This window comes from Amblyomma mixtum, chromosome 8, assembly GCF_055824585.1.
Source record: "Amblyomma mixtum isolate Tamu chromosome 8, ASM5582458v1, whole genome shotgun sequence".
Lineage (NCBI taxonomy): Eukaryota > Metazoa > Arthropoda > Arachnida > Ixodida > Ixodidae > Amblyomma > Amblyomma mixtum.
Window position 1 is genome coordinate 128,217,404 of NC_143019.1, and position 19,957 is coordinate 128,237,360.

The 19,957-nt window shown below is 48.8% G+C and overlaps 4 non-coding genes across 4 annotated transcripts; all 4 read right to left on the bottom strand.

Annotated features, from left to right (window-relative positions):
• Positions 1–1,096: 1,096 nt before the first annotated feature.
• On the bottom strand, positions 1,097–1,168 carry TRNAT-CGU (transfer RNA threonine (anticodon CGU)). The gene has a single exon. It is a non-coding gene; the product is annotated as a tRNA-Thr (tRNA).
• Positions 1,169–1,236: 68 nt separating this feature from the next.
• Positions 1,237–1,308, bottom strand: TRNAT-CGU (transfer RNA threonine (anticodon CGU)). The gene has a single exon. It is a non-coding gene; the product is annotated as a tRNA-Thr (tRNA).
• A 9,833-nt stretch (positions 1,309–11,141) lies between these two features.
• TRNAT-CGU (transfer RNA threonine (anticodon CGU)) lies at positions 11,142–11,213 on the bottom strand. Its single transcript has one exon. It is a non-coding gene; the product is annotated as a tRNA-Thr (tRNA).
• A 6,296-nt stretch (positions 11,214–17,509) lies between these two features.
• TRNAT-UGU (transfer RNA threonine (anticodon UGU)) lies at positions 17,510–17,581 on the bottom strand. Its single transcript has one exon. It is a non-coding gene; the product is annotated as a tRNA-Thr (tRNA).
• Between the last annotated feature and the right edge of the window lie 2,376 nt (positions 17,582–19,957).

The following is a 19,957-nucleotide window of genomic DNA, read 5'->3' on the forward strand; positions in this document are numbered from 1 at the left end:
TTAGAGCGCAGCTCTTTGGGGCGTCCGTTCCTGGGTTTCGCGTCGTCGTCGGCGTCGGCCTCGTAACCAGCTCCGCCCCCCTTTCATCCCCCCAGCGCTATCGGCGTCAGCGGCATCAGTCAGTCGCTGCTATCTCTTCCCTCCTCCCTTTATCGTGTTGTCCGCTTGCTGCGCGCGCTTCTGCCCCCATCGTTTGCCGCTGGGTGTACACGCCGCCCCCCTCCCCCCTATTCCTGCGAGTCTCCGGTTGTCAAAGCGCCGGCTCGAACTTAATTCCTTTCTATGCTCCTCCTCCAATGCAACCCCTGTGCGGTGGCAATCAGAGAGCCAGATCGGTGGCGGCGGACCTGTATATGTGCACCGCCCGAGCCGAAATTGCGAATACGTGTGAAAAATAAAAAAAAAATTCTGTGATAGCGCATACATGTGTTGCTCGATTTCTTTGCCTCAATCTATCGAAAAGGTGAAACAGCTTATTTGCTGCGCTCAAATTTCGCATTAGGAAGTAACGTAATCGTCGGTAATTTTTCTTGATTGCCTGTTTTGACAACGATAAAAACCAAACACACAAACAAACCACTAAGATACGTGAACCGGCCTACGGTCAACGTGGTTGTTTAAAACTTCTTGAGGGCTGCAAGTTCATCCAGCACGGCAAGCCATTCGGGTAGCTCCGATTGGGCTCGGTAAAATTCCCGCACACGCACAACACTTTCAATGAAATTTTCTCTGACAGGTCGAATGTTCACATCGGCATTTCTCACTGACATCCTGGTTTTCCATATGCTGTGGAGGCCCAGTAGCATAATGAGGTCATAAGGAACATCTTGGTCATCTTCTACCGCTAAGAACCGGATTCCATACGGCGTGATTGGCACGTCTTTCTTTATTGTTTTTTGTAGAAAGTCTCAATGGAATACCGGATCCCAACATTCTATAAACACACGCTCGACAGTCTCAGGCTTTTTGCAGAGCATACAGTTAACCGTCCATGGCACAAAAATGCCCTTTTGACTGAGCTATAGCGGCCACAGTTCACGGCTGATTCATTCTGAGACACAAAATTATAATGTTCCTCTGGGGAAAACAAAAGCGAAGCCGCCAGTGAGGTTCGAACTCACGACCGCTGGTTTACGAGACCAGCGCTCTACCACTGAGCTACAGCGGCCACAGTTCAGTGCTGATTGATTCTATGACACAAAGTTACAATCTTCCTCTGGGCCAAAACAAAAGCGAAGCCGCCAGTGAGGTTCGAACTCACGACCGCTGGTTTACGAGACCAGCGCTCTACCACTTAGCTATAGCGGCTTTTTTTTTCCTTTATTACCGACTTGGCCGGGCAACAAAACAAAAATACAATGACATGACAATAAAAGCACAGGTCAGTTTCTGGCTAGTGCACGATGGTAAAACGGGTTAAATGATTTTAGTTGGTCGAGGACAGGCAGCCACTCAGGCTGAGGAGCTTGCTGTCCGAAAACTTCCTGAGTATACATGATGCTCTCAATGAAATACTGATGAGCCGGATTCACAACAACATGTTCATGCCTGACGTCCATTCGCGTACGCCATAGGCTGTGCATGCAGAGCAACATTAGCAGGTCGCAAGGCACTTCACCTGGTTCTGCACATGGTAGGAAGCGTATTCCAAAAGGAGTCAGGGGGAAATCTTTTTTCAGTGTGCGCTTCAACACATCCCAAAGAAAAACAGCGTCATGACAGTCGAGAAAGATATGTTCTATAGTTTCCACTTTCTTGCAAATAAGACACTCTACTGACCAAGGTACAAAAAGGCCTTTGCTTTGCAACCATGGCTTCACTGGGAGGGTTCCAGTATGCAATTGAAAAAAGAAAGAACGCACTGAAGGCTTCACCGGCATTATTTTGACTCTTTTTAGCACATCCCTTTCGGGACCCAGAAGATATGCACTGCGATAAACAGGCACTGGCAGAAACACATCAAGCAGGTCCTTGTACATCTTTTTCCTTGTTACAATGGTTAGATATTCATCGGAAAATTTTGACCGAAGAATACGGACTGCTGCAACAACTTCTTGCAAAAAAGCACTTAACCCACTCCGCCCTGCAGACATGGATGACACAACATAATCAGGCAGTGATTCTGACAATCGCATTTGTATAACAGTTCGCAGAAAATCATTATATTGACGTAAGAAAAAGAATCTAGTGACCATCTGTCTCAGAAATAAATTTGATAACCCTAGCCCCCCGTTCCGCACCTTGTGGAACAGATTGCATCGGCTGGTACGTTCCCATGTTGACGCCCAAATAAATGTTGCAAACACTCTGTGCAACCTTTGCACTGAAGTCCTTGCCAAAGTTAACGCTTGCAGAACGTAAAAAATCCTCGCTATTAAAAACATGTTGCACACCGTAGCTCTTGCAAACATGGAAAAGTTGTGACCGCCCCATTTGCTTGTCTGAGCCTTGACTCGTTCGGTTTCATGGGCCCAATATATCTTTGCTTTCTCTGTAGTTGGTTAGCGGCACGCCGAGGTACTTTCCTGGCGTGTCTACCCACTTCATTCGACAGAATACTTCTGGCGTGGCCTGCCACTTTCCATGCCAAAAACCAAAACATTTCTGCCAGCTTATCGCACAGCCACTTGCATCACAAAAATTTACGGCTTCTCTCACCACTTCTTGCACGCTTTCCTGGTCTCTGCAGAACACTGCTATATCATCTGCATATGCGAATACCTTCACTTCAGTATGACAAAAGGCGTAACCTCGAATGTTTTGCGTAGTTAACAGCTTTAAACAAAAGGGCTCCAGGTAAAGTGCAAAAAGCAGTGGAGAAAGAGGGCAACCCTGCCTCACTGACGACAAGACAGGAATACTATTACTCAGGCGGTTATTAATAATGAACCTTGATGTACAGCCATCATAAACCATTTTCACGCCATCAGTGATGATACATCCCACATTCACATGTTCCAAAAGCACGAACAAAATTTAATGCACAACTTTATCAAACGCCTTATGTAGGTCCAGTTGCATCATGGCGACACGACCCTCCGTTGCATCACAGCATTCAAGGACACTCCCAGCTACGTGTATGTTAGTAAAAAGGGATCTGTCTTTTATGCCGCAGGTCTGGTGTGGGCCAACAAGGGTTTTAATTACTGTTTGGAGTCGTCCGGCTAGCACTTTCATATAAATTTTGTAGTCTACGTTAGTTAAGCTTATTGGGCGGTAACACTCAACTGACTGCAACCTACTAGGGTCGTCCGATTTTGGGATCAAGACCACGTGGGAAGTTCGAAAAGACGGCGGAGTTAACTTTCTTTCGTAACACTCACTTATTACGCGCTGCAATGTTATTGCCATTTCTGTTTTCAAAGCCTTGTAAAGTGCGGCACCGAGGCCGTCCGGCCCAGGTGACTTGTTTAAGCTCAGCTGCTGTATTGCAGCTTCGATTTCTGCTGCCATTATGGGCTCCTCAAGTACCTGCGCCAGGTCCTCCTCGACTCTTGGCATTAGCGACAGGAATGCAGTTTTGTAATGTTCAACATCAGGCGTTTTAAGGCTGAACAAGTTTTGGTAATATTCCAGAAACGCCCTTTCAATCACCTCAGATTCGGAAGTTACGTCATTGCTATAACAAATTTCCTTTATCTCTTTCGAAACTGCTTACTGTTTTTCGTCGCTGAGCGACCTTTTTGTGGGCGTCTCCCCAAGCCAAAATCTTTCGCTGCGCGCCCTTATCACAGCACCTCGATATTTCGTTTCATCTATGAGTTCAAGCTTAGTTTTGGTCTCTTTTATTTCTTGTCTGTACAACCCCGGCTTGACGCCTTCCATGCTGAGCATGAAATCAAGCTCGGTACGAAGTTCCTTTTCTTGCTGTTTTTCTTTACGCTTTAAAACACATGCTCTTTCTATAGCGGCCACTTTCACGTCGCATTTAAATTGTTCCCATGTTTGTATAAAATCTGTCTCTTTTTCTAACAAGCTTTTGAATGAGTCTTTTAATTTCTTGCTAAACTCCTCATCCTCCAACAATGAGTCATTAAATTTCCATAATTCCCAACTAAACTTGACAGTTCTTTTGCTCTCCCCAAGTGTGATCACGACTAAAGAATGATCACTGAAGCTGACGTGCACAGTCTGGTACTGGGAACACAAGGGCACAACCTCAGAAGGAACGTAAATTCTGTCCAGCCTTGCGTGTCTAACGCCTTGGAAATGCGTGTACTGTGCTTGTTCTGAAGCTTGCATTATAATGCCAATGTCTTCCAATTCTGCTTCATTAATCATCTCAGACAGCAGCTCGGCACTCGTGTCCTGCAGGGTCTTGTTGCTTGTTCTATCTTCAGGTCTACACACGCAGTTAAAATCTCCAAGCAATAGTACACGCTTTTCTGTCAGCAGGAAAGGTTGAACACGGCGAAAAAAGGCATCTCGTTCGGGAATTCTATTAGGTGCATACACACACACAGCTCTCCACTCTACACCAGAAAAGTAAAAATCGCATGCTACAATCCGGCCACTTTCACAGGAAAATACAGTTTCCACGGCGACTTTGCCGTTTCGAGTTAAAATCAGACACCCTCCCGACTTTCCCTCTGCATGGCACACGCAAACACTGAACTGTGCACGGGAAATTTCTGCCATCGCATCTGTCAACTCTTCGCTTTCAATTTTTGCCTCTTGCACAGCCAGCAGATCGATTTCGTTTTCGAACAAGAGACGCTTAAGCTGATTTTGCCTCCTTCGCGCAGAAAGACCTCTCACGTTCAGTGTGGCAATACGCAAGCAAGATGTTATTTGAGACGCCATCTAAATGGTTGGGATTCGCCGCTCTCGAAGTGACATCGGTTTGCAGCTCACCTCATCAAAACTCCTTTCAGTTTGCAAAGTACGGCGGTGTCAGCACTGAACCCGATCGAAGACCGGGTTACCAACACGAAGACCCTGCAAGGCACCTCCGCTAAGGCGGAGGGACACCCGACGAAGTCCTACGATCAGGAGGGATGTTCGGCTTGGGCTTGTAGGCCGCACGTCGAACAGGAGGCGCTTTGGGAAGAGGTTCCTCATGGTCCGTCCCGTCGTAGCTCCTCGCCTTGTCATCAGCTTCGTCGTGCGTCCTCTTCGCTGGCAAAGTTGACGCCGCGGGCATCTCCGTGTCAATGTCCTTCTCGTCGGTCGATTACAAAACCGTCTCAGGTGCACCTACCGCAGCATCATCTGCTTTTCCAGCGTCCGCCTCAGTTCTGGTGTCAGGGACAGGTGGTTCTTCTGAGTTGGCAGCCTCATGTTCCGTGGGAAGCGTTGCATTTTCTGAAGCTATGCTTTTCGGTACTGCGTCTTCCCGACTCTCACGGGTCGCCTCTACCGCGTCGACTTCGTCCATAATATGCTCCTCAGTAGTATCCCTACGACCAGGACCAGCTACGGTAGCATATGTTCGCACGCAGTGGGCTTCGTCGTGGCCGAAGCGACGACAGAGCCCGCAACGTGGCACACGGCACTCCCGACGTATGTGTCCGGTGCCGCGGCACCGGAGGCAGAGCGGAGCTCTGCCAGGAACGTGGACGAGTGCGACGTCCTCTCCAACACGTAGCTGGTGCGGTAAGTCCTCGATGGTAAAGCCCACCTTCAGCTTCAGTGTCACTGAGCGCGTAGTAGACGACTTGTCGACGCAGCCTTTGACTGTCCACTTGTCCCGAGTTATGTCGGTCACTTTTCCAAAAGCCGCCAGAGCTGCCTTCACGTCGTCATCTTGCACGCCGTGTAGCAGCCAGAACAGTTTCAGCCTGACGCCCTGGTTGCGTGGGTCAGTGACCACGTAGCGGTGGTCCTTGACGTTGAACACCTCCGCCTGTAGCATTTTGTTTTTTCCTTCTTCATTGCAGAATGTCACGGCCCAAACATGATTCATCTGATATGCCCCGAGGGCAACCACTTCCAGCAGCAATGACAGACGCTCAAGAGCGTCACGAAAGTTTTCAACACGGTATGGCCTGGCTTGGACGTCGCCATGCAAAAAAAAACGGTATGCAAAACACTCGAACCTGTTGGCAAATGCGGCAAAATCAGCTGGTAGTCCTCGTTCGGTTTGATCGTACTCCTGATACCGCGGCCCAGCTGGGCCGCTGAATCCGCTCCTTGGGAGCCCATGATACACACGTCCGTCACGCTCGGTGGCCGGAAGTCGAATCTAGGTATAGCGGCCACAGTTCTTTTTTTTTCTTTATTGCCTGACTTCGGCAAGAACCACAGTACACAAACACACTTACATAGCTCAATGAGCAATAATTAACAACACTATCCGCCTGGCGGTGCGTGGCTTCGTCACGTTAAAACTCCTTAAGCGTCACCAAAGGCTCAACTCTTTCGAGGCACTCGGGAGCTTCAGGAGCAAGTTTCTGAACTTCAATATACTTATGCATGCACTCCCGAAAATAGATCCGTGGTGGCCGTGCATCAGGATCGCGATGATATCCTGCCATTCTTGAGCGCCAAATACAATAGAGGCCCATTAGCATAATAAGGTCGAATGGTGTCCCATCCTCACTCTCTAAAGGCAAGTACCGAATACCATGCGAGTCGAGCGGAAATTCCTTTTTTAAAGTCCTTTGTAAGATGTCACAAAAGTACACCCCCTCCCAACAGTGCAAAAAAAACATGGTCTATTGCTTCTGGTTGTTTACAAATTAAACAATGTGATCCCCAAGGTAGAAATAAATGCGTCCTTTCCAAGAATTCCTTTACTGGTAGTGTTCCGGTATGTAATTTAAAGAAAAATGTTTTTGCACTTGGCGGCACCTGCATCGCCTTCACACGCTTAAATACGTCGCGTCCCAGGCCTCCATTGTATAGGGCCCTGTACATAGGTTGTGGAAGAACTACATCGCACAAATCTTTATACAATTTCTTCCTGCTAACAGACGATAAATATTCATACGAAAAACGAGCAGACAGGAATCGAACACTCGCGACAACCTCTCTAAAGTAACCAAAAATACGTCCCGAGAAACTTTCGGTTGAGACAACAATGTCCGGCAGTGCATTTCCGAGCCTTAATTGGCACACAGTACGCAAAAACGGATCGCTTACATCGCGCACAACACAGAATCTGCTTACAATCTGCCGCAGAAATAAGTGTCCCAGACTCAGGCCACCGTCCTTCACCCGCCTAAACAAATTGGTCCGGGTGCAGCGTTCCCAGTCAGCAGCCCACACAAAACCGGCAAAGATACGGTGCAGTCTCTGTACGTTCATCCTTGCACAATGCAACACTTGCATCACGTACCACAGCCTAGACATGAAAAACAGATTACACACTGTGGCCCTTGCGAAAATTGAAAGATGTCGCCCTTTCCACCTCTCCGCCTTTTCACGCCTGGCTTACGTCTGGACTGTCCTGTACGAATCGCTATCGCGATAACCATCCAGCGGGACGCCCAAGTACTTTACTGGGGTCGTCACCCAGGACACGTTTGCAAAATTGCCGGGCCTCGTTGGCCATTCTCCGTGCCAAAGCCCAGGGACTTTGACCAATTCACTTTACTACCGGTGACCTTGGTGAATTCTTTTACGCATGCTACGGCCTCGGTTAAACCTTCCCGGTTCACTGTGAACACCGCGACATCATCCGCATAAGCCAGGAACTTAACTTCTGCCGCCTGTAGCTGGAAGCCTCGAATTTTTTCACTTTCCATGATATTCAAACATAACGCTTCCATGTGAATGCAGAATAGAAGAGGGCTGAGGGGACAACCCTGGCGCACCGAACGCTGCAGGCTAATGGGGGCCCCCAAACTCTTATTTACAATTAATCTTGTCGTGCAGCACCGGTACGCCAAGGCCACTCCCTCGCAAATAATGGACCCTACATTTACATGGTCGAGTATGCAGAACAGGATATCGTGCGAAACACAATCAAATGCCTTCTCAAGATCTAGCTGAAGGATGGCTACACAGTTATTTGTGTTATCGCAGCATTCCAGCACACACCTCGCTCTATGAATATTGGAAACAATAGAGCGTCCCTTGATCCCGCATGTCTGGTGGGGACCGACTATGTCTTGAATTACTGACTGTAGTCTACGGGCTAAAATCTTCATGAAAACTTTATAATCTACGTTTGTGAGGGCGATAGGACGATATGCTGTGACCTGTTGTAACTTTTCTGCGTCATCGGATTTAGGGATCAGCACTGTATGGGATTTACCATAAGACGGGGGCAATTCATTTTCTTCGTAGGCTTCATTAAAAACTGCTGTCAGTACTGGCACTATTTCGTGTTTATATGCTTTGTAAAAAGCGGCGTTTAACCCATCAGGTTCAGGAGATTTTCCCAGGTTCAAATTTTCTACCGCTTGCTCGACCTCCGACGCAGTTATCGACAGCTCCAGTCTTTCTTTCTGTTCGTCATCAAATCGCGGCAAAGCACCAATAAACTTTTCCTTGAATGCGCTCACATCCACTTCTTTCTTTGCAAACAGCGCCTGATAATATTCAAGAAATGCCTGCTGGATATGCCCGCGTTCTCCAGATAACGCCCCGCCCCATTCAATCTTCTCAATGTGGTTTCGTTGAGCATGCGTTTTTTCTATTCCTAGCGCTCGTTTTGAAGGTGTCTCCTCAACAGCTATATCTTGCGCCCTAGCCCGCACAAGGGCGCCACGATAGCGTTCTTCTTCAAAGAGTTCAATATTATGTTTTATTTTTCTAATGTCGTCCATCCATTTGCCAGGCTCTACGCTTTCTCTTTCGAGAAGTCTAGCTAGTAAAGATCTTAAATTGTCCTCCTCACGCTTCTCCTCTTGTCGTATGCAGCTTGACCTTTCGATTGCTGCTATTTTTATTTGTTGTTTGCAAAGTTCCCACTGCTGCCATACTTTCAGTTCCCCGCTCGGCTTTAATTTACTGATTTCTTCGTTTACTTTCCTGCTAAAGATGTCGTCTGTAATGAGCTTATTATTTAATTTCCACATCTCCCAAGAAAACTGATTTCCTCGTTTCTTTGTCCCTATCCCACACTGCACTAAACAATGATGCGAAAATGATACCAGTACTACATTGTAGTTACTGCATTCTGAAATAACGTTCGGTGACACATAAATGCGATCTAGCCGTGCATGGCTTGACCGTTGAAAATGTGTGAGTCTCGCACATCGCTCGCTTTCTAAACATTTGGCCACATCATCCAGGTTGCACGTGTCTATAATTTCTGAGAGTACTTCAGTGCTTCTGTCCCTAAATGCCCTTGCACTGGTTTTGTCACAGCCTCTCAGGACGCAATTGAAGTCACCCATGACGATCAGGGATTTCTCACAACTGAAGTACTTTTGTACGCTTTGAAAAAAAAAAAAAACTCTCCTCTCATCTACCGCATTTGGGGCGTACACACGAATGATGCGCCAATATGTTTTATCGTACAGGAAGTCAACCAAATCAAATCGACCCGAAGGAAACGCCGTATATGCCTGAACCTCAAGTTCCGGTACATTCTTTACAAAGATGACACAACCCGCAGATGTTCCTACAGCGTGGGCGACAACTGCAAAAAACCTAGACGTGAAACGTCGCACCATGCTCCCGGTCTCTTCTTCCCTGTCAATTTTCGTTTTCTGCACTGCCAGGACGTCAATGTCATGCTCAGTTAAAAGGCGGTACACCTGGCTCTGCTTCTTCTTACTTGCCAGTCCCCTGACATTAAGTGTACCGACTTTCATGGGTAACGCATGAGCGATTTTAATTGAGAAGAAAGAGGCCGGGAACATGGTGCTTACCCTTCACGTCTAGCGCTTGGCTAGACGACATCACTGACAGCGGAGCCACCCGGTGCTGGTAACAGCACTGGCTGCGGTAGCGGCTTGTCAAGGGCTCTCCTCTCCGTCGACACATTTGGTCGTGGCCGGATGGACGACCGCCGTCCTTGGGTCGTTTTTGCCGGCGGCTCCTTGACGCTGGGGGCTTCCGCGTTGTCTCCCTCGGTTCCGGTGTGGGCGTGTGGCCGCTTCGCTGGGGCAGGGACGCCGGTCGTGCGAGCGCCGCTCTGGTCAAGGTTCTCCTCGGTCAGAGTCGCTGGCTCGGTTTCTTGGAGCGCTGGCACGCTTACTTCACCACTCGACGCCTCCGTCTCCTTTCTAGAAGGTTCTGCCCCTTCAGGTTTGCGTCCGGCATCGCTGCTGGAGGGTCCCGAAGAGCCCGTCGATCCTGCTTGCTTTTCGGGTTCCTCTATGCCTTTCGCAGATTTTTCGACCTCGACCACATCCATCAGGAGTTCTGCAGTCGTCTTTCGACGCCCCGCCCGTAGCCACCGCGTAAGTGCGGACACACTCGCTATCCGCGTGGCCGTACCGACGGCATTTTGTACAGCGGGGAACCTTGCATTCACGCCGCACTTGGCCTGTACCATGGCGGCGCAAGCACTGCATTGGACGCCCAGGCGCCACGACAAAAGCCAGCTCTCCGGCGACACGTACCTGGTGTGGCAGGTCTTCCACTCTCAAGCCGGGCTTCAACTTCAGTAGGACCGTTCTTGTCGTTGAGCTCTTGTCATTGACGCCTTGTATCCGCCACCGCTCACGCGTAACGTCGGTAACTTTGCCAAACGCCGCGAATGCCTTCCGGATGTCGTCGTCGGCCACGCCGTGAAGCATCCAGTGTAGCCACAGCTTCACCTGCTGGTCTTCCGGGTCGATAATGAGGCAGCGGCGTCTCTTAACTTGCAGCTCGTTGAAGGCGAGCAACTTCTTTGCTGCCTCCGTGTTCGGCAGGGTAACCGTCCACACGTGGTTGATTTGGTACGCCCCCAACGCGACCACGTCGGGGACCGTACCGGTCTCGGCCAGGGCGTCACGGAAGTCCTCCACCCGGAACGGCCTCGCTCGCACGTCGCCATGAAGAAAAACGGTGTTGAAAACAACACGTCCTGTTGGCAGTGCCGGCAAAATAATCTGGTAATCCTTATCATCGCAGTCATCGATCCTGTTTCCGCGGCCGTCAAAGGCCGCTATCGCCGCTCCGCTGGAGCCCATGACCCTGCGATCCGTTCAGCTCGGCTGCCGGAAGCAGAATACCACTGAGCTATAGCGGCCACTGTTGAGGGCGATTAATTCTGTGACACGAAGTTGGCATCATCGTCTAGGCCAAAAGAAACGGGAAGCCGCCAGTGAGGTTCGAACTCACGACCGCTGGTTTACGAGACCAGCGCTCTACCACTGAGCTACAGCGGCCACAGTTCAGGGCCGATTCATTCTATGACACAAAGTTATAATCTTCCTCTGGGCCAAACAAAAGCGAAGCCGCCAGTGAGGTTTGAACTCACGACCGCTGGTTTACAACACCAGCGCTCTACCACAGAGCTATAGCTTTTTTTTTCTTTATTGGACCACAGAGCTATAGCGGCCACAGTTCACGGCTGATTCATTCTGTGGACAAAGTTATAATCTTCCTCTGGGCGAAAACAAAAGCGAAGCCGCCAGTGAGGTTCGAACTCACGACCGCTGGTTTACAAGACCAGCGCTCTACCACTGAGCTATAGCTTTTTTTTTTTTTTCTTTATTGCCTTCAAGAAAACAACACAAAAATACAGACACCAAACTTTGAAAACCAGCAACCTGCAAGATCTTCCTGGCTGGCCATGTCAAGTTTAAAATTCTCTCAACAGAGTCAAATTTTCCATCCTGGGTAGCCAATCGGGTACACATGCTTGCAGTTTCATCACTTCCACAAATCTACGTACGTTTTCCCGAAAATACATGCGGGCTGGTCTAGCGTCAGAGTCGCAGTAATACCCCGCCATTCTGGAGCGCCATATACTATGGAGGCCCCAGAGCATTACCTGATCAAACGGGAACCCGTCCAGGTTTTCAATTGCCAAATATCTGATACCGTGGGGATGAAGCGGCAGTTCTCTTTTAAGTGTTCGTTGCAAAACGTCCCAAAAAAACACACCCTCCCAACAGTGAAGAAACACATGGTCTATTGTTTCGGGGCACTTGCATATTAGGCAATGCGAACCCCACGGTAGGAATAAACCTCTTCCCTCCAAAAACCCTTTAACTGATAGTGTCTCGGTATGCAACTTGAAGAAGAAAGTTTTGGTTCCTGGCTGTACTTGCATTCTTTTTACTCTTTTCAGAACATCCCCTCCGTGGCCTCCATCGTACAAAGCTCTGTACATGGGCACTGGAAAAACAACATCACACAGATCTGCGTATAGCTTTTTCCGCTTCACGTCACTTAAATATTCTCTCGAAAAACGCACAACAAGAAATTTAACGCTATCAGCAACTTCTCTGAAGTAACCTAAAGTTCTTCCGGAAAAATAATTTGTTCCCACAACAAAATCAGGCAAAACACGGGTCAACCTCAGTTGACACATAGTTCTCAAAAAAGGGTCACGCACATCTCGAAAAAAGAAAAACCTGTTTACAAGCTGGCGCAGAAACAGATGTCCTAGCCCAAGGCCACCATCTTTCACACGTCTAAACAAATTCGTCCGTCTGCACCGTTCCCAGGTCGAGGACCAAACAAAAACAGCTAAAATGCGATGTATCTTCTGTACATTTGCCCGGGAACAGTGCAACACTTGCATGACGTACCACAGTTTGCTTAAAAAGAACAAGTTACACACCGTCACTCTCGCAAAGATTGATAAATGTGCCCCCTTCCATCTATCTGATTTTTCCCGTAGTTCGTTCGCTTGTTCTTTCCAATATGCATCACTGTCCCGGTAGCAATTTAGTGGCACTCCTAGGTATTTTGGTGGGATAGTTACCCAGGTCACATTTGCAAAAAGATCTGGGGTTGATGGCCAACCCCCATGCCAAAGTCCCTGGCACTTTGCCCAGTTCACTTTACTTCCGGTTGCCTTCCTGAAACTGTCAACTGACACAACAGCCTCCCGTATGCTCTGCTGATTCACAGCAAACACCGCTAGGTCATCCGCGTACGCAAGCAACTTGACTTCAGCTGCCTGCAACCTAAAACCTTGAACAGCCTCGTTCTTAATAATGTTCAAACATAGTGTCTCTATGTAAATGGCAAACAAAAGTGGACTGAGGGGGCAGCCCTGGCGTACCGAACGTTGCACCCGAATGGGGGCCCCCAGACTCTTGTTTATAATTAATCTCGTAGTGCAGCTGCGGTACGCCATGGCCACGCCCTCTCGAATTACGGAACCTACATTCGCGTGGTCCAGAATACTGAGCAAAATTTCGTGGGCGACACAGTCAAATGCTTTTTCGAGGTCTAGTTGGAGGATGGCCACACATTCATTAGTCAGATCACAACACTCCAGAACCGATCTTGCCGTGTGTATGTTAGTCATAATTGATCTCCCCTTTATCCCGCACGTTTGATGAGGGCCGACAATATCCTGAATTACTGACTGCAGCCTCCTTGCTAGCACTTTCATTAAAATTTTATAATCGACATTAGTCAAGGAAATTGGCCTGTAAGCTGTGACCTGCTGGAGCTTTTCCTCGTTATTTGTCTTGGGAATTAGAATAGTGTGAGATAACCCGTATGACAGCGGCAATCTGTTTATTTCGTAGGCTTCTTGGAACAACGCAGTCAATATTGGCGCTATTTCGTTCTTAAACCCCTTATAGAAAGCTGCACTTAAGCCGTCTGGCCCAGGCGACTTTCCCATATTTAAACTATCGATTGCTTTTTCGACCTCGAGTTCTGTGATTGGCATCTCTAATCTTTTCTTCGTGTCCTCGTCTAGTCGTGGCATAGCCTTAAGAAACTTTTCTTTGAACAAGTTTATGTCGACGTCCTGTTTGTTAAAAAGCTGCTGATAATATTGGAAGAAGCCTTGTCTGATATGTTCGTCTTCTGACGATAGCATGCCACCCCATGCAATCTTATCAATATGATTTTTCTCTGCATGAGCCTTTTCTAATGCCAGTGCTCTTTTCGAGGGCGTCTCGCCCATGCTCCAGCTTTCCGCCCTTGCCCTCACTAACGCTCCTTGGTATCTGTCTTCTTCCATCAACGCAAGCTGTTCTTTTATTTTCCTAATATCTTCTATCCATTTGCCGGGTGCCTTACATTCTTGCTCATGTAGTTTTTCCAGCAAAGCCTTCAGCTGGGTTTCTTTAATTTTCTCCTGATACCGCAGGCAACTGGACCTATCAATGGCCTTTATTTTAATCTGTTCTTTGCACATCTCCCATTGCTTCCAGATTTCGTACAATGTGCCCGGCCTTACTTTAATGAGTTCATTTAGTACAACCTGTCTAAAGGCTTCATCACTGAGCAATTTGTTGTTAAATTTCCATAACTCCCAGCTAAATGCATTCCTTCGTTTTCTGGTGCCGAATACGCATTTCACTAAGCAGTGATCCGTGAATGTCATGGGCACAACTTGGTATTCATTACATACTGGAATCAAATCCAGCGACACATAAATTCTGTCAAGGCGCGCGTGGCTCGCACCTTGGAAGTGCGTGTACTGTACGGCGCGCGCTCCCCCCAGGTACTCAGCCACATCTTCCATATTCCACTCGCTTGTTAACTGGCACAACACATCAGTACTCTTGTCTCTGAAGCCGCGTGTGCTGGTTTTGTCCCGAGCATTCAGTACACAGTTGAAATCGCCCAGCATTAGAACCTGCCTCTCCGTACTTAACTGCTGCATAACATTCTCGAAAAACACTGCTCTTTCCTCAACAATGTTAGGGGCATACACACAAATAATGCGCCACTCAGCATTGGAATATGCAAAATCGGCTACAACACACCGTCCTGACAGACATGAGTAGTGAGCCTGTACAATCAGTCCGGGCAGCTTTTTAACAAACAATACACACCCAGCCGATGTCCCTACCGCGTGGCTCACAATGGCGTAAAATCTAGCCGTGAAACGCTGCACCATGCTCCCGGTCTCTTCCTCCCCATCAACCTTTGTTTCTTGTACGGCAAGCACGTCGATATCATGGTCACTTAGCAGGCGGTGTACTTGGTTCTGCTTCTTTTTGGCTGCCAGTCCCCTGACATTTAACGTGGCTACACTCAAAGGGGTTTCAGGCGCCATTTTCATAAAGGGTGAAAAGACCGAGAGCATGGTGCTTACCTTCCTCGTCTAGCGCGCGGCTAGACGCCGTCGTTGGAACCGCCTCCGTCTGGTGCGAGCGGCTGAACTGGCAGCGGGGGCGCTTTGTCCGCTGCACGCCTCTCCGAAGAAAGGTTTGGCCGCGGACGTAGTGTGGACCGCCGGGGTTGGACTGTTTTTGCTGGCGGCTCGTCGACACCGGGGACTGTTGCCTTGTCACCTTCGAGATCGGTCTGTGTGTGGGGTCGCTTGGCTGGGGCTGTGACGCTTGGCGAACGAGTACCGCTGGTGTCCGGGTGCTCCTCACCGTTATCCTGCTCCATGTCGTCTGCCGGCTGAGGTGACGTCTCTTCCTCTGACCTAGGGAGGTCAGGTGTAGCGTCACTCCTCCCCGCACCGCTGGCAGCATTGATGTCTCGAGGGGAGTCTCCCGACGAGTCTGTCTCCTGTGCCTGCGTACGCTCTTCTCCGGTTCCCTTTGCCGCCTCCTCTGCCTCGACTACGTCCATAGTGAGCTCTGCCGACCGCTCCCTCGTTCCAGGTCCCGCGGCCGAAGCGTACGTGAGCACACAGTCAGCCTCCTCATGTCCGTAGCGCCTACATTTCGAACATCGGGGCACCTTACATTCGCGGCGGACGTGTCCCGTGCCTCGACAGCGTAAGCACTGCATCGCCCGCCCAGGCACAACGACAAGGGCTAATTCCCCGGCGACTCGCAGCTGGTGCGGTAAGTCATCTACCTTGATGCCCGGCTTCAATTTCAGGAGCACCGCCCTCGTGGTGGACCCCTTCTCCTTTACGCCTTGAACTCGCCACCTCTCCCGGGTCACTTCGGTCACGTTCCCAAAAGCCGCAAAGGCCGTCCGGATGTCATCATCTGCCACGCCGTGCAACATCCAGTGGAGTCGCAGCTTCACTTGTTGGTCTTCGGGATCGATGATGAGGCAGCGGCGACCTTTAACTTCCAGTTCCTTGAACGCCGCCAGCTTCTTTGTTGCTTCTGTGCTGGTTAAGGTGACAGCCCACACATGGTTGATCTGATACGCCCCCAACGCCAACACGTCGGGGAGCGCACCAACGTTGGCAAGGGCGTCGCGGAAATCCTCGACCCTGTATGGCCTAACCCGCACATCGCCGTGCAAAAAAAGCGTGTTAAAAACAACGCGTCCGGTGGGCAAAGTTGGCAGAATAATCTGATAGTCGCTATCTTCATTGTCCTCGAGCCTGTTTCCGCGGCTGGAAAGGGCCGCTATCGCCGCTCCGCTGGAGCTCATGATCCTGCGTCCGTCACGCTCGGTGGCCGGAAGTAGAATGCCACTGAGCTATAGCAGCCACTTTTTTTTCGTTATTGCATGGAAGAAGTTCCGTATAAAGGAGGAAAACTTCAATCAGACTGGTTCGCGTCTCATGTTACCGGGCTGCTTAATAGGAGCCCGCCATAGCCCTAACTCAACACTGCATCCCCATCAAAACATCAAAATTCAGGGAGGCACACATATGCATCTAGGCACGGTAGCCAGCTTGGAGGTTCTTCGCGTGCAGCATATACACTTCTCACCAAAGCACACTCTTCACGAAACACAGATTTGGACGATCTTGGTGGCTAGGCATGTCTGTCCATCATACGGCTTTTCCAAAGACTGAATAGTCCCATCAACACAAACAAGTCATAAGGCACAACAGAGTTTTTGCCAACAGTCAGAAATATAATAGTGTTTGGTGTAATTTCAATGTCCTTCTTAAGAGTTCGTTGTAGTATGTCCCAAAAGAACATGGCATCACGGCACTGGATGAAGCAATGATCAATTGTCTCATGCACGTTACACAGACGGCAATTCACATTCCAGGGTACAACATGCCCTTGTTGTAACGCTGCCTGGTGCCAACCAGGCAGCGTCGCTGAGTGTAGTTTGAAAAAGAGCGTTTTAGCGGCTGCCTGAATGCACATCCGCCTAACACGCTTTAGAGCACTGATGTCCAAAGACCCCAGATAAGGCTGCCGATACAATGGTGTAGGGAACAATGACTCAGAGAGAGCCTGGTTCATCTGTTTTCTCGAGACGCTATACAGGTAATCTAGAGAGAAGCGCACAGTGAGGGAGTTGAAAGTGTCAGCAACCTCCTTAAGGAATCCCCATAAAGTCCCCTCACGAGCCTGCACAGTCGGTGCGAATAAGTAAGGCAAATGAAAACTAAGCCGCCTAATAAGCACAGCTACCAGAAACGGGTGGCTTGCCGATTTGAAAAAGATAAAACGGGAAACAAGTTGATGCACGAACAGGTGAACAAGGCCCACTCCACCACCCACTAAGGGAAGGAACAAGTTGTCACGCCTCATGGGCTCCCATTGAGAGCGCCACACGTATGTCGGAAATATTCTGTGTATTGCTATAGCGGCCACAGTTCAGGGCCGGTTCATTCTATGACTGAAAGTTACAATCTTCCTCTGGGCCAAAACAAAAGCGAAGCCGCTAGTGAGGTTCGAACTCACGACTGCTGGTTTACAACACCAGCGCTCTACCACTGAGCTACAGCGGCCACAGTTCAGGGCTGATTCATTCTATGACACAAAGTTACAATCTTCCTTTGGGCCAAAACAAAAGCGAAGCCGCCGGTGCGGTTCGAACTCACGACCGCTGGTTTACGAGTCCAGCGCTCTACCACTGAGCTATTTTTTTTCTTTATTGCCGGGTTGGCGAAAAACAAGATCACTGTACATGAAATGTTAAAATACGTCCTTCGACATTTGGTGGCGCGTTCATTAAAAGTGTTTCAAGTTTTCAAGTTCATCCATGATACCAATCCATTCTGGGGGGTCATTTTGGGACTTGAGTGCATCTCTGACATATAAAATGCTCTCAGTAAAGTACTGTCTCGCAGGGCGAGTATCAATGTCTGCATTCCGGACTGCCATACGCACTTTCCACAGAGTGTGCAGGCCCAGCGGCAGGACCATATCTAGGGGTATACTACCAAGATCTCGGACAGGTAGAAACCGGATGCCGCGAGGTGACAACGGGAGGTCTTTTTTTAAGGTTCTTTGAAGGATGTCCCACAAGAATACGGCATCTCAACACTCGAGGAAGATGTGTTCTGTTGTCTCTGGCTTTCTGCACAATAGACAGTTTGTAGACCACGGAACAAAGATTCCCTTTGCTTCAAGCCATGGTTTTACCGGCAGTGTATTGCTGTGGAGCTGGAAGAAGAATGTTTTGGCTGAAGAGCGAATTGGCATCTTTTTAACTCTTTTTAGGACGTCTCCTCCTGGGCCTGCTCTGTATATGGTACGATACAAAGGCACGGGCATCATTAAATCACATATATCTTTGTACAATTGCTTCTTAGAGACAGTACACAAAAATTCTAAAGAAAAACAAGCTTTCAACATCTGGAAAGCAGCAACCACCTCAAACAGGAAACCGCGGACACACGTGCTTCGTACGTCACTCGTCGGCACAACGAAATTTGGAAGGAGTTCACGTAGCCTAACTTGTATGACGCTTCTTAAGAAAGGATCACTTTGGTCCCGCAGAAATATAAATCTGGAGACGACCTGCCTCAAAAACAAATGGGCTAGCCCCACACCTCCCTCTCTCACCGACCGGAAGAGCTATTTTTTTATTTCCGAAAACGACATAACATAAAGGCTTATTTAAAATACCACTTCAGCTGACACAAGTGAGGTTAAAGTTTCTTTAGCTTGACCAAGTCATCTAGAAGTGTTACCCACTGAGGTGGGTCAGGTTGTTCTCGGAAAGATTCCCGTAGGCAAAAAGCACTTTCAATGAAGTTTTCCGGTACACTGTGGTTATTGATATCCGCGTGCCTTACTTGCATTCGTGTTTTCCACAAGCTGTGGAGGCCATGGAGCATGAATAAATCATTAGGTACATCTACGTGATCCACTGGTAAAAACCGGATGTCATAGGGATCCGGTGGGAGTTCTTTTTAATAGTTCTCTGTAGGACGTCCCAATAAAATGCTGCGTCCCAGCAACCTGAAACTCGTGCTCGATAGTTTCTGGCTTTTTACATAACAAGCAGTTCGTTGTCCAAGGGACAAACAGTCCTATTTCATGAAGCCACGTTTTTCCGGGCAGTGTATTACTGTGCAACTTGAAAAAGAATGTTTTGACTGCCGGCCTAACTGGCTTCTTCTTCGCACGTTTTAATATATCCTACCCTGGGCCTCCACGGTAAGGCGCACGATACAAAGGTACCGGCATCATGGTGTCAACCAGGTCTTTGTACAGCTTTTTTTTTGCTTACATTGTACAAGTAGTCCAGAGAAACGAACTTCTAAGAACTTGAAAGAGAGAACGACCTAACGGAAATATCCCGTCACAGCGCCACACATGCTTTCGCCGCACGACCCTACAATTGTGGGGAGCAGTCTTTGCAGCAGTGCTTCCATAACAGTTCTCAAAAAGATGTCCATTTGGTGACGCAGGAATATAAAGCGTGATACCACTTGAGGCCTCCATCCAACGCCTCCGTTTCTAACTGGAAGAAACAGGTTTGTTCGCCTGGTTTTCTCCCAGGTCGACGACCAAAGAAAAACAGCAAACACATGGTGAATTTTTTTTTAATAGCGGCTCTCGATACACACAGCCCATTCATGACATGCCATATCTTCGAGATCAGAAACACGTAGCAGACATAGGCGCGCGAAATAGGCAGCTCAAGATTTACAGCTGCCCTCCTTGCCACGCGTCCGCTTTCTCTCTCGCAATTGACGTCTCTTCACTCCTGTGTGAGCTGTGATCGCGATAACAGTTGAGGGGCATACCAAGGTAGCGAGCTGGTAAGCGAGACCACTGCAGTCGTGACAAAAAATTCGGTGTAATGTCCCAATCCCCGTGCCAAACTCCAGAGTTTTTCTTCCAGTTGTCCTCACATCCAGTCTGGCCACAGA